At 41.5% G+C, this 12,190-nt stretch overlaps 2 pseudogenes; one reads left to right on the forward strand and one right to left on the reverse strand.

Annotated features, from left to right (window-relative positions):
* Positions 1 to 12,084, reverse strand: part of LOC142837303 (vomeronasal type-1 receptor 4-like) — a 138,535-nt pseudogene extending 126,451 nt beyond the window's left edge.
* On the forward strand, positions 3,378 to 3,908 carry LOC142837325 (vomeronasal type-1 receptor 3-like; annotated as a pseudogene).
* Positions 12,085 to 12,190: the final 106 nt, after the last annotated feature.

The raw sequence follows: 12,190 nt of genomic DNA on the forward strand, positions 1-12,190 counted from the left end.
TTCATATGTACCACATGTGTGCAGGAAACTAAAGAGACCAGAGGGTGTCGGGTCCTTTGGAACTGGAGTGGCAAGTAGTTGAGAGCTGCCTGATGCAGGTGCTAGGAACTAAACCTGCCCTCTGCCCTTTTAACCACTGAGCCATTTCTTCAGTGCTGCGAAAAGCATTTTCAGCTGCCCGCTTTAGTGTTTAATGTTTTGAGGTTGGAGAAAAAGATACTTTTACTACTTTTGAAAACAAAACATGAATAATCTTGCAGGTGATTTGTGTGTGTGTGTGCGTGGTCACTGCATATAGGTACACGTGTATGTTCTAGAGATCAGTATCCGGAGTCTTCCTCAATTGCTCGCCACCTCAGTTTTTGAAAGGGTCTCTTACTGTTCTGGAGCTTGCCAGTTTGGCTAGACTGGTTTACCAGTGAGCCCCAGAGACCCCCCTGTCCCCGTCTTCCCAGCAATGGAGCTCTGTGCCACTGTGCTTGGTGGTTCTGTTATGTGTTCCGAGGACCCAAACTCAGATCCTCATGTTTGCACAGTGAGCGCTTTAAGGCTGATCATCTCTCTGACCCCTAGTTTTAAAATGCTGTCTTGACATCTTATTTGCTTGTGAGTTGTGAAATGAGCTTTGCAGAAGCACCCATGAAAGCACACACAATTTAAAGCAAAATTAATATTAAAATACAATATTAAATAAAATGAATTAAACAAAAGGAATCAAGTATTCATTTTATATTTCAGAATTTAACCACTTATTCTAAACATAGCTGTGAAATATTTTGTTTCTCTTGGTGAATTTCAAATTTTGCTCATGTGAATTCAGAAATTATGGCATGATTTGAAAATTCTTTGAAAAATGATCTCAAATCATTTTATTGTCAGAATGAGTGAAAACAATTTCTTTTTTTTTCTATTATCATTTTGGCTTTTTGAGAGAGGCTTTCTCTCTGTGTAGCACTAATGGAGGAAGGTCATTGGTTAAATAAAAAGAAACTGCTTGGTCCTCATTGGTTAGAAGATAGGTAGGAGGAGTAAACAGAACAGAACGCTGGGAGGAAGAGGAAGTGAGCTCAGACTCCACAGCTCTCCTCTCAGGGGCAGACGCCTCAGAGAGATGCCATGCTTCACTCTCCCGGGCAGATGCACGCGATGAAGCAAGCCGCCAGGTTAGACATGCTGAATCTTTCCCGGTAAGACCAGTGCTCACAGATTATTAGAGATGGGTTGATTGGGATGTGAGAATTAGCCTGTAAGGGCTAGAGCTAAAGGGCCAAGCAGTGTCTAAAAGAATACAGTGTCCGTGTAATTATTTCAGGGCATAAGCTAGCCAAGCAGGCGGCTGGGGTGTTGGGGACGCAGCCCCGCCGCCGCCCTTGTTACTACATAGCACTGGCTATCCTGGAACTGATGCTATAGACCAGGTTAGCCTCAAATTCATAGGTCTGTCTGCCTCTGTCTCCTTAGTACTAGGGAATAAAAGCTTGTGCCACCATATTCTGTGATAACATTAATTTTTACTAAACATATCCAATACTTTCCATTGAAATAATAGGGAATACTTCTTTTATTAAAAGTAATTTTTACTGATTCTTTTGGAACTCACATCATGTCCCCCATTGTGCTCACTGCCAAGTCTTCTCTTATCTGCTCCCTCCCCCATGACTTTCCCCCACACTCACAAACAAAAAGTCTATTTTGTGTTGCCCATATGCACACTGAAACATGGTGGAATTCCTAGTGGCTAGGACCTGAAGGGAGGATGAGCCTTTTTCTGCCTGCATACATGCCAGAACTCATCAACTGAGTCCAGGGGGACCAGATTGGGGCATGCCTGCATCTCCTGTGCCCTCACCACCACTTGCCTGGACATGCTGTGGGCCAGTGCAGTGTGGGCCCACGTCTTCCACAAGGCCTGGGGCTGAACATACCTACTATAAACAACAAACTTCTAGACATTCTTCAGTGAGACAGCTAAGTAAATACAAGAAATGATGTCTATTTTATTTAACCTAAACTAACTTTTTGAAATTATTTCCAGAGTCTGTTGAACCTACTACTTTAATTTACTATTTAAGTATGTATGAAAATGTTAAAAGAGTGGGAGGAATGAGAACATGAGCAAAGAGGTAAGACCATGATGGGGACACCCACTAAAACAGCTTACCTGAGCTAATGGGAGCTCACAAACACCAGCCGGACAGGGAAGGAAACAGCAAAGAACCAAACTAGTCCCTCTGAATGTGGGTGACAGTTGTATGGCTAGGGCAGATTGTGGGTTACTGGCAGTGGCACCAGAATTTATCCCTACTGCTTGTACTGAGCTTTTTGGAACCTATTATCTTTGGATGGATACCTTGCTCAGCCTAGATATAGTAGGGAGGGCCTACCCAAAGCAATGTGGCTGACCCTCTCTGACGGGTGGATGGGGATGAGGTGGGGGGTAGGTGGAGGGAATGGGAAGAGGGGAAGGAGTAGGAACTGGGATTGGTATGTAAAAAAAAAAAGATAGTTTGTTTCTTTTAAAAAATAATAAATTAATTTTAATGATAAAGAAAATGTCTCCTGCAAACTTGGTAATGGGAATTTTCCTCTTCTCCAAGACTCTAGTGGGAATGCGTGGCTTCTATTTTATTATGCCATTTTGATATTCACTGGAAAGTAGGTAGTGCCCAAATACCTGGGTAGCACAAATAATAAAAACCCAGAGACAGAAAGCAAAGCAGCCAAGTCACTAGAGAAGTTCTACTTTCACCAAGACTGGGCGACTGCAGACTGAGCAGACTAAATAGACTAAGCCGACTGAGCCTCTCTCTCCTTGTACTGTTGGGATTACTTCCTAGTACTGGCATTAAAGGCGTGAACCATCACCACCTGGATTTGTTTCAGCATTGATCTTGTGTGCACAGGGTGGCCTTGAATTTACAGGGATCTATAAATTCTCTGTCTCCTAGAATCCTGGGATTAAAGGTGTGTGCCTCCACTGCCTGACTTCTACTGCCTTAGTTTTGCCTTTCTGATATTTAGGCAAGCTTTATTTATTAAAACATAAATAAAATATCACTATAGACCTGATTGTAGAGCGTTTTACTTTTGTCATCTGCTTGCCTGTCATCTCAAGAGGCATTCCGCAATGTCACATTTTGGGTTTAAGGATTTCCTGGATGGATATTGGATGTAATTTGATGGTGGGTATTTACGGAATAAATGTTTTGACTCCAGAAAAATTGTCATGGCCCATTTCCACCAAAAGTGTGACTTGGAGGGTGAGTTGTGGGTACCGCTCATGGTTTGTTTCTGCTAATATTGCAGCGGCTCTGTATATGTCCAGGACTCATTAGTATATAGTATAAGGCCAGGACTCATTAGTCCCAACAAGAGACATGTTTGTCTATCCCTCCTGCTGACTCAGTTGGCTTGTACCCATGCTTTTAAATATCTTGGCTCCAGCAAAAATGTCAGATCCCATTTCTGACAAAAATGTCACTAACTGGTTGAGCTATGGATACTCCTCAGGATTTGTGTCCAGTAATGTGACAATCTCTGTGTATATGGTCTTACTGTGCTTCACTGATGACCTGTGTCTGTGTCTCATGCCCTGCTCAAGTGTCTCCATGGTGAGTGTCCTCTACAGACTGAAGAGACAAGTCAAGCACATCCACAGTGCTCAACACTTTCTGAAAGTCTCGCCTGAGGACAGAGCTGCCCAGACTATCCTCACTCTGGTGTACATATTGTCACCTCTTACTCAGTATCTCCCATTCTTGTCTTCTTTATGACCCATTGCAGAGGTCCAATACTCTGGGGAGTATGTGTATTTTTATTAAAAATGCTTTCCTATTTCTCCCTTTGTTCTTACCTACAGTATTGGGTTGAGTTCCAGTCTGTTACTTACCTGCTGGGATAAGAGATAGTGACCTTCAAGTTTGACATGAACCCTAGTCCTCTCCTTTTTTATTTTTCTTAAATAACATTTTTTCATGTATTTTGTGTATATGAAACTGCAGTTTCCCTTCCTCTTTTCCTCCCTCCCCCTTGCCATCTACCCTCTCCCCATTCACTCCTCTTACACCTGAGCTCAGAAAGGGGCAGGTCTCCTGTGGACTTGAACAAAGCATGGCACATCAGGTTGAGGCAAGATCAGGCACATCTCTTTGCTTTTGGAAACACGCTTCCCAATTTCAGTTTCTTAGCATTGGCCCTTTATGTATCCCTCTGTAGTTGGAAGCTTCTTGGTCTGTCTTGCCTGGCCCCACTGGACTGGTTTCTCTTCTGTCCATCAGTGCCCACAGCCGCTTATAGTGGCTCGGGGGCTAATATTAATATAATTGCTTGGTCAATGGCTTAGGCTATTAATGGCTTTTTCCCCATTTGTAAATCAATCCATTTTTAATAGTCTGTATAATGTCACATGGCTGTGGTATTATCTTAGGTGTTCTGGTATCCGGTTTTATGAGTGACTTGCTGGCATCTCTCTCCATCCCATCTTTCTCTCTCTAGTTCTGCTTGGGTTTCCTACCTATCTGTATTTTCTTCTGCCATAGGCCAAAGCATGTTCTTTGTTAACTAATGGGAAGCATACATATTCACAGCATCTCTCCTTGTAACATTGGGCTCACAGAGATGTTTTCTACCTAATTCATCCTAATTGCTTCCTTGGATTTGCTCCTGTGGTGTGGGCAGCTTTTGCACTGACATGTACTTGGTGGAAAGTCATTTGAGAGCTTTTTCAGTCCCTTATGTAGATGGTATCATAGATCTAGAGTTGAGTTACAAAGCTCTCCTGTGATAGAAAAGGGGCCCTAGGGATAATAAAGCTATAAATCAGGGCCTAGAGTCTCATCTCAACACAGGACAGACTCAACTTTTAGCTCAGCACTTGCTGCCGTGGCCTCACACAGTATGCAGGTGAGAACTATTTTCCTGTCAGGATAAGGATAATTCTAAACTTGAGACTTACATGGGTACAGGACAATGACCATGTTCTTGTGACCAGAGCTGAGACATGAAAAGATTTTTAACAGGATTTGGATGGTGTTTACTGCTAGATGAAGAATACACTCTGTCCACTCCTTCCTGTGAAAATCTATTTTCAGTACTTAAAATGGAATCCTCCCTTTCCTTTTGATATTTATTCCTTCCTTCCTAGTTCCATTTTTATTCTACTTTTGATTAAAATTGATTAAACTTCCACACCACTTCTAGAAGCTATTTGTCTTTGAGAGCTGCTAGGAGAGGGAACTTTCTGTTTTCTTCAATGGAGTGACACTGGGTATGTGAACCAGACTAAAGGTCAGGCCTCACGCCCAGGAAAAGTTTGCCAACACTTTTCAGACTCTATGTATTTATTGATATTTTTCCGTTTGTCATTGCTGCTGCTTTTTCTTAAGAAGGAGTAAGTTGTGTGTGGAGTATGGGATGATCTGAGAGGAGTTAGAAAATGTCAAAGAATATAATAAAATATACTATATAAAATTGTCAAAGCATAAATGAATACATATAAAATAATTGAAAAATGATATGAATAAATATGGATATTACATAATTACATACTCACTTTGAAAGTGCCTTAAATAATCCAAAATATGTTTTTTTCAATAATTCTCTTTATTCTTTTTTTCCGCCTCCTCCCAGCCTCCCATATACCCCCCCCGCCTCCTACTCTTCTTCTCCTTCCCCCACTCTTCTCCCCCTCCCTCTCCAGTACGAAGAGCAGTCAGGGTTCCCTGCCCTGTGGAAAGTCCAAGGTCCTCCCCCCTCCATCCAGGTCTAGGAAGGTGAGCATCCAAACTGGCTAGGCTCCCTCAAAGCCAGAACATGAAGTAGACAAAACATTTTATCAAAAATATTTTCATATGTAACCAAAAGCTTCTACAAAATCAAATAGAAAATAGACAGGTAACAAATTCAGAATAAACAGCAAGTGTGTATCTTTTATTTCTCTTGGAACTCTGTATAAGCCTGTTGTGACAAACAAGTTAATGATGAAAATTTGCTTCGGTTAGTTTTGAAAACCTTTTAGGCACAGTAAGTATTTTGCCGTTTATGCTAATGAATAGCAGGGAAGAAGTGACTGCTGCTGTTCAGCGCCACATAACTGAAGAGAACTGTGACACCATGGGTATGAGCTCTATGCCAGTGTTGAACGCTCAACACTGACTAATATGATGGCTTTATTATGCCTTAAAACGTTATTAGGACATGAATCCAGTATTCTAAAAGGAAGATGAAAGAGGATTGTAGTTTCATTTAGACCATAAAGAAATATCCCTTTCTTTTTTTCTGTCAGCAGTGGAACCTTACATGCTGGCCTGTCAGCAAGTACCATGGGAGGGGGAAGGGCCAGACTTAGAAATAGACAGAGCCTAGGAGTGAGGGAGGAGTGCTGTGGGTGGAAAGCTTTACAGAATGATGGTCTTGAAGTTGGCCTTTATCTCCCCTGAATTCTGACATTGTGTTCTCACACATGGCTTATTCTAAAGCTGACAAGATTCCTTGATTTCTGGGGTTATTTGGATTCCTAATGCTGCAGTAAACAAGGTCAAATCCTTGGCAGTCAAATGAAACAGAGGGCAGGAGGCAGCCAGAAAGTGTCTGAAATAAAACACAGAAAAGATAGAGGCTGAACCAGTCTCATCTGTCTGCAGAGAGAGGGGAATGTATTTCATTTTGGGAAACCATGATGTTTGATAGACATGATGTGAAGACTGGCCTCTGTAGGAATTAAAATGGTTTTATTTTGTTTGTTCAAAATATTATTGTGCAGCCTACTCTACTCATAGACTCAGTAAGAAGTTGAGAATGACCTCTCACTCAAAGCCTATGGCTTCTAGATGCCCAGTGCTGGGGTTCTAGGGCTGCCTTTCTCTCTATTTCAGGCATTGTTACGTTTGTCTGTGGTTTTTTGTTTTTTGTTTGTTTGTTTTTTGAGAGACTTTCTCTTAATGTAGCTCTGGTTGTCCTGGAAGTCAATATGCAGTAGGGGCTGGGCTCAGACTCACAGAAATTCCCCTACTTATTTTACTCAGTGCTGGGATTAAAGGCATGCACATGAATTAAAGGCCCATGACTTTCTTCAAGCATTCTAAGTGTTAGGTTAATTTGTGTCTCCTGATGCTGGGCCTTGGTGGAACAAGCATTTAATCCCAGCAATCAAGAGGCAGAGAGAGGTGGCTCTCTGAGAGTTCGAGGCCAGCAAGGTCTACAGAGTAAGTGAAAGAACCCCCAGTGTGGGGAGACTCTCACTCAAGTCTCGGGATAACACGACCCCCCCCCCCCGCCCCAGTAGCTCACGAGAGACCATCCTTGCTGCAATCACACGAGGTTTATTTGACAGGACAGGAACCAGTGCACTGGGGCCGAGACTCATAACCCATGCAGGGGAGGAGTTCGACCCCGAGTAACTGGGAGAAGGGGTTTTTAAGGGAAGAAACCACAGCCCAGTAATCCAAAGGGGGTAGGGAGAGCGTCATAGAAAATTCCAAAAATACCAATGATAATCACAAGGGGGCAATTCCCTGTTTCTCAACATTATTCTCAAGATTACAATCTAACTTTATCTTCAGCTCGTTCCTGAAACTGAACCGGCTAATCCTAGATTTCTGATTCTCCCTCCCTGCTTAGATTTTTGGATCTATTTTTTCCTGCTGGGGGGTGGGGGTGGGGTCTGGATTTATCCAGGTCTTTCAAAGCCACAGATTAAAAACAAATAAACAGATAATAATAATAACAGCACCAAAAATAGGGTCTAATATAAATAGCAGGGCATCCAGGTTTATACAGAGAAACCCTGTCTTAGCAGACAAAAAATCAAACAAACAAACAAACAAAAAACCAAAACAAACCCCAACCAAACAACATTAAAATATGTCTCTTGAAATCATGGGTGGGAAATAAATAGTGACACAGAGTGGCGTGTTTATTCTCATGGAAACAAGTATTTTCATATGAATGCTTCTTTTGACCAGCATGGCTTCCTTTATTAAAAATCCACACTATCATCAATAGGATTGAATACCAATGCAGACAAATCGTGTATTTTTATAATGTATTTTATAATGTATTTTTATAATTTATATAAATCAGGGTTCTACCATCTGCTAATCCATTCCCAAAATGTCGAATTCTTTTCCTATCATGTGACATTTTTTTTTTTATTTTCCCAGGGTAACTGAACTTGAAGTTTCAACATTCAAACTTTCATGTAATGGCTTTTAGGGTTCTGAATTTTGAGTTGAGGGTCAGCACTTTTTTGATAAGAGAACACAGACTTTGGGGTTAAGACCTTAAGGTATGAACATCAGGGGAAACAATTCAACCTATCAGTTATCATACTTGGAGGCATCCATTCATAATGGCACACACCTTCAATCCATTCATAATGGCACACACCTTTAATCCCAGCAACCAGAAGTCAAAAGCAAAACCAACCTTGTCAATTTAGTGAAGTCCAGGACCGCTAGGGCTATAATGTCTCAAAAAACCAAACAAAACCAGAGGGAAAAAAACAAAACAAAACAAACAAAAAACCAAAAAAAAAAAAAAAAAGAAATGGTTGCATCAAGTACTGAGGCAGTTCTGGGCCCCAGGCACTGGGGAGGTATAAGCCAGATGATTGTCAGCAAGGTCATTCCTAACTACTTAGTGAGTGTTTTAGCAGACTAGGCTACAAGACACCATTTTACAAAACAAGCAGATAACAAAAATTAGAAAAGAAGAAGAGAGAAAATAGCCTCCTTATTTTTGACCATACATTTTAATTACTGTCTTCGTATTGTGTCTATCAAGCATCACGTTTTCCCAAAATAAAATACACGCCCCTCTCTCTACTCTCAGAGATGAGCCTGGTCAAGCCTCTGTCTTTTCTGGGTTGTCCACCAGACAGGTCCTGGGTGCCTCCTGCTGTCTGTATTACTCAAATGCCAAGTGTTTTATCTTGGATCCCTGCAGCATTTGGGATCCAAAACTCTGGACATCTGGAAATTTAACAAGTTTGAAATGAGCTATATGTAAGAACGCAGGATCAGAAGTCATGGGACATTAATGCCAGACTTGACATTTTTCTCAGGAGTACACTCCCCTTTCACTGCAATGACTTACAATGCTTGGTTAGGATATGTTCTTCTTTCAGGAAAGCATCAAGAGATTGTATTGCCTTAGAGATATAGAGCTGGGGCTGAGTCAGGATTCCATCCGTGATTCAATCCGTAGGAAAACTGGCTTTCCCTTATTGTATTTCCTCTCTTGTTTTTGCTGCTCTGGTTAGGTAGGCATCATTTATGTGATGATGTGAATAGATGACCTTGGCTCTCCTGGGCTACTTTGAAGTTTGCACCACTTCCTAGTGCTTCCTGGAATGAAGCTTGAAATTCTGAGAAAGGGTTCAAGTTGGGGAATTACTGTCTTTGTACTAGATTAGATGTGTGTGTGTGTGTGTGTGTGTGTGTGTGTGTGTGTGTGTGTGTATAATCTTTTGTGGGGTTCAGAAGAATCTGAAAAACATTTATAGGAAGATATTGAAAGACTCCCGGAGTGGGGAGACTCTCATTCAAATCTCAGGGTAACACGACCCCCCAGGAATTCACAAGAGACCATCCTTGCTGCAATCACACGAGGTTTATTGACAGGAAGCAGCGCACTGAGGCTGAAACTCATTTCCCACGCAGGGGTACAATAGTTCGACCTTGAGTAGCTGGGAGAGGGGGTATTTAGGAGAAGAAACCACAACCCAAAGGGGGTAGGGAGGGCATCATTGGAAAATTCCGAAAATGCCAGTGATCATTGGAAAATTCCGAAAATACCAGTGATAATCACAAGGAGGTAACTCCCCATTTCTCAAGATTATTCTCAAGATTATAATCTAATTTTATAGTCAGCTAGTTCCTGGAACAGAGTCACTGAAGTGGCTAACCTAGATTTTTGGTCTTCTCTCCCTGCTAGACTTTTGGCTCTATTTTTCTTGCTAGATTTTTGGCTCTATTTTCTGCTAGAAGGGTCTGGATTTATCCGGGTCTTTTATCATCAATGGTGGAGTGTAGTCTTTTGGATAACTTCTCTGATCAAGGCTTTGACATTGTAAATTCTAAAGACTACTCAAGAGTGGGAATGAGCAATGTTTATGTTCACGCATATGTCTTTGTTGCCCTGTGAATTTAATGCTTCTGGCCATTGACTTTTAATTGTTTTATTTTTTTCTTCCCGTGGGAGGATTGTTCTATGGCATTTTAGAATGGGAGAAGAGGGTGAAATGTCAAACTTGAGGATCAGTTACAGCAGAACTTCCCATTTTGCAGGAGAAACACAAAACCTTGAGCTACAGCACATCCTGCTGTAATATGATGGTAGGTCTTATGCTCCTCACCACAGGAATTCTCTCCCAACTGAGTCATATATTGTTCTCCTTTAAATCTACTTTTTGCTCTGTTCTATGGAAGTAAATACTACTATGAAGTGTTTACTCCAGGAAACTATCTTTGAGAGAACTCTCAGTTGATTTTTGATTTTAATTATGTCGCTTCTTTTTTTAATTTATAGCTCTTACACATCTGTTTAAACAGACCTTCAAGTCACAATCCAGATACTGAACTGCCATAGCTTAGTCTTTCGGAGAATCCAGACCAGAATGTCTTCACAGATCAGAGAATCCTTTAAACCCCAGTCACTAGCAAATGACCTTGAACTAGGAAGTGCAGAGCTTTTTTTCAACCCAGGATTCTTCCCGTGAAGTCTGGAGATGACATTTCTAAGTCCCCAACTGCTCAGCTCAACTTCCCCCCAAGTGACAATGGCTCCTGTACAAAGCAGGATCTGCAAACACTCTGGGAGATGTTTACCTCATGACTGCAACAGGAAAAGTTTTGGGTCCATAGAGGACAGGCCTTCACACTCCCACTTGATCTGTTCTGCACTCTTGTGGTTGGTTGAAAACAGGAACAAAAACAAGAACAATCTGTTGTTTTCAGCAATGTTTCTAAGGATGTTTACCCCTAAGCCATGTGAATTATGGTGATGAGCTTCCAAAAGGGCAAATGTTTACCAATAAGTGATTCCACAATGACGGTAAGAAGGGGAGGGCACTCACCATTGGAGACACTTGAGCAGGCCATGAGACACAGTCACAGGCCATCAGTGAAGCACAGTAAGAACATATACACAGAGATGTCACATTACTGGACACAAACCCTGAGGAGTATCCATAGCTCAACCAGCTAGTGACATTTTTGTCAGAAATGGGATCTGACATTCTTGCTGGAGCCAAGATATTTAAAAGCATGGGTACAAGCCAACTGAGTCAGCAGGAGGGACAGACAAACATGTCTTTTGTTGGGACTAATGTGTCCTGGCCTTCAGCTTTAATAGTCCTAACATCCAGCTGAAGAAGGCCAGGACTCATTAGTCCCAACATGCACTAGTCTCTATGCGCTAGACCCCAGTTCATGAGCTTTGGGAAAGGGGCTGGAGGTTGAGAAACAGATGCAGAGACAGACTGACATGCAGACCTTTTAACACTGATACCAAAAGCCCTTCTTTATTAGCACCATGTAGGCTTAAATACACTGTAGTCAATTGCCAACAGGTGAAAATCCCATCCTCTGATCCTCTAAGCTAGGCACAGCTTCTAGTAACTTTAATTAGAAGGTTCTAGGAGGGAAGAACAGCTGAAGGCCAGGATTTATTAATCCCAATGTCCAGCTGAAGGCCAGGACTCATTAGTAACAACAGTCTCTGTATTTAAACTTGATCCACCTGGAGTTACTCAGGCTGATTGTGATTGCTTGGAAGCTACTCAATAGACCCATGGCATACAGGGACAGCCTGCTCTTTTCTCAGTAAATATATTACCATTTTACATCCAATATCATCCAGGAACTCCTTAAACAAAAAGTGTGCCATTTTCTGTGGAATGACTTCTATGACGATCTACAAGGAGTTGGCAAAATTCAAGTCTCTATGATTAGATGTTTGGGTATTAAATGCTTTGTTAATATCAAATGACATAATAAAATAGTATTGCCGAATTTATAAGCATTTCCACTGAAGTCTGGGAGAAGAGAAAATTGTTATCATCAAGTTGTCAGAAGTTATTTTCATTCCAACTAAAAAGTAAATAAATTTGACTGGGCAGTGGTGGTGCATGCTTTTAATCCCAGCACTTGAGAGGCCGAGGCAGGTGCATTTGTTTGAGTTTGAGGTCAAC

Source organism: Microtus pennsylvanicus, chromosome 1 (genome assembly GCF_037038515.1).
Source record: "Microtus pennsylvanicus isolate mMicPen1 chromosome 1, mMicPen1.hap1, whole genome shotgun sequence".
NCBI lineage: Eukaryota > Metazoa > Chordata > Mammalia > Rodentia > Cricetidae > Microtus > Microtus pennsylvanicus.